This window comes from Phodopus roborovskii, unplaced genomic scaffold (genome assembly GCF_943737965.1).
Source record: "Phodopus roborovskii unplaced genomic scaffold, PHOROB, whole genome shotgun sequence".
Classification (NCBI taxonomy): domain Eukaryota; kingdom Metazoa; phylum Chordata; class Mammalia; order Rodentia; family Cricetidae; genus Phodopus; species Phodopus roborovskii.
Genome location: NW_026125242.1, coordinates 33,024 through 36,139, shown reverse-complemented (window position 1 = coordinate 36,139; position 3,116 = coordinate 33,024). Strand labels below are relative to the sequence as shown.

At 34.5% G+C, this 3,116-nt stretch overlaps 1 pseudogene; it reads right to left on the bottom strand.

Moving 5' to 3' along the window:
- Nucleotides 1–584: 584 nt before the first annotated feature.
- LOC127227792 (olfactory receptor 5B2-like) lies at nucleotides 585–1,474 on the bottom strand (annotated as a pseudogene).
- Nucleotides 1,475–3,116: the final 1,642 nt, after the last annotated feature.

Genomic DNA, 3,116 nt, shown 5'->3' with positions numbered 1-3,116 from the left:
AAACAAATACAGAAATTAAGTTAGCAATGTCAAACATTTAAATAAAGACAATTCCAGGAATAGGAAATTTATATGGCAAATTCTCTCAGTATATGCATAGTGATAGCTGAATACAAATAATATATGAGCACAAAGAAAAAGATAAGGTAATGACTTGCATTAGATTCTTATATCTGCTGAAACAGAGCATAGCAAACCTCAAAACATCCCAGTACACAACCCTAGAGGTATATTTAATTAGAGATTTTTAAAAACCCATTGTAGTGGACAGTGAAGGTTAACTATCACTCTGTACCAGGAGGAGAAAGTAAAAAGAAGTTGTTAAATGTATTAATAAAGGTAAAAAATATGTTTTTGACAAATCAAACTAAAAAAAATATCAAAGATATCTTTACTCAGACTTTTGGCTTCTAAACATAATGTTTCTTAATTCCCAGGACAAAATGATATCCAGAAGCATAAATAAGAAATCAGACCTTGAAGCAGTATGTTCAAAATACAACACAGTATATCAAAATATCTGATAAGAATGACTTTTAATATTGTATATCACAAAATATTTAATGTCATAACCATAATGGTTATTATTCCTTTAAAACCATCTTCATGAATGCTCTCTTGACCTCTTTGTTCCTCAGGCTGTAAACTAGAGGATTCAGCATAGGGATGACCATGGTGTAGAACACAGACACAATTTTGTCAATGTCCATTGCAAGGCTAGAGCTGGGCTGCAATAGACACTGCAGTGAAGTGGGAGATGCAGGTGGAAATAGCCTTTTGATGTCCTTTTCCTGAATTCATCTTTAATATTGTTATAATAATCATACTGTAGGATAGTAATATTATTATGAAAGCAAAAAAGATAGTGAAGGTGGCGAGACAAATAAGAACCAGCTCATTAATATGTCTATCAGAGCAAGAGAGAGCCATGACTGCTAGCATGTCACAGAAAAAAAAAATGATGGATCACATCTGGCCTACAAAACGATAGATTTAATGTGTTTCCAGTACAGATACAGGCACTCAGAAAGGCACAGGCATAGCATCCTGTGCACAAATACCTGAAGTCATGTTACTGGTATAGTGTAGGGGTTTACACACTGTTGCATAGCGATCATAGGACATTGAGGCCAACAGGTAATTTTCTACAGTAGCAAATCCTGCAAAAAAAGAACATCTGAGCAGTACAGTCATTGTAAGACATGATCTTTTCTCCTAATAGGAGCCCAGCCATGACTTTGGGAGTGATAGCTGAGGAGTAACCAATATCAACAAGGGAAAGATTACCCAGAAAAATATACATAGGAGTATGAAGCCAAGACTTCAAGAGAATCAGAAGGAACATTCCCAGATTCTCCAGCAGTGTAATGGTGTAGATGATGAAGAAGGTGATAAAGAGGGGAAGAGGAAGCTCTGGAGCATCAGTCAGTCCTATGAGAAAGAACTGTGTCACTTCTGTCATGTTCTTCATAATTGTTATCTAACAGCCTAGGAATGCTATCTGGCAATTAGAAAGAAAATAATATAATTGTGAACATGAAATTGATACCTATAAATATGAGAAATAAACATTCATTGTAGCAACAACCACTTTGAGAAGATTCTTTACAAAAGCCTGAACTTTGAATGCCAATTTAATGTATTAGCTATATACATGGTTTCCTGCTACTAAATATAAAGAGATTTGATGAAGAGTACATTCAATTTAAAAGTGGTGTCTATTACTGTACAAAGAGTAAAAGACCTTGGAGCATCTTATGCTAAATGAGATACTGCCAGCAAAGCACCACCCACCCTCGACATACACACACACACACACACACACACACACACACACACACACACAGGGCTCAAGGAATTATGTGATATACAGGATGGAAAAACATTTTAAGAGCTAGAGGAGGTGGATGACTTCAAAAAAAGAGTGTCTTCCAAACACAACAGGACAGACATAGATGTGAACTCACAGAGACTGTGCCAGGATGACTGTGCCAGGATGCACAAGTTCAAGGCAGATGGGGCCTCAACATGGAGAGGGGAAAGATGACACAGACTCTCACTTATAACCAAAACACTATCTATAAATGATACCCACTGGCTAAGATAAAATCACAATTTTCCAATACAGTGTTACTGTACATATCAACCAGCAGGTATGAGGACTAAGAGTAGTTGGTCTACACAAAGTGAAATTCATGGTTTTTGTGAGCTTTTTGTAAGTCATGAGATACTTTTGGAAATTTTTATGCTTTTTGTGTTTTCATTTTATGAGATTTTTGAGAGGGGGGATAGAAGCAAAGAAGACATAACATTTGGGGGTAGAGATGGGTCTATGGGGAGTTAGAGTAGGAGAAGTTGATCAAAATATATTGTATGCAAAATTTAAAGAGAAAATATTTTGTTTATATACACACTGATTCTTTAAAAATTCAAATAAATGGACAACAAATAAATATACCATCCAATTCACTAGTGAACTCAATAAAGTTTGACAATTCCACATTTATCACTGGCCATGATCTTATTTAAACAGTTAGGTTACATTTACTCCCTTCTTTCAATTGTATGAATTAAAAGAAAATGATTAAACAAAGTTTCACTATGTTAATTCAGGACCATTTTTATCATTTAAACAAAAATAACTTTCTTTTACCTATGGTGAAAATGTCAGAGTTAGGGATTCTGTTTTTCAACTATGGAAAATGGTATTTTCATTTTTCAGTAATATATCTGCTCCTGGACTAACATGAATTGCACTTCTTCCTGTATATTTATCCTTACCAGTTGTCTTGAGGATGAAAATTTATTCACTCAGATCACTCAGCCTACTCTTAATTCCAGTCATGGAATGGGACATAAATGTGATTATAGGCATTACATGCTCTCTTAGTAGAATTCAACAAATTCTCAGTTATCTGCAGAACAAAATAGACAAATGAGCACTAACATGTATCATATCCTAGTTTCCTATCCATAATATCTCTCTTCTTCATAGGTAATGTCACACTTGCCACAAATTTTGGAAATTTTAGCTATAAGACTAATTACAAGACATACAAGACATACAAGAAAAGTTTCAAGGCAAAGCTAAAAATTTTAAAATATATCAGTCTAAT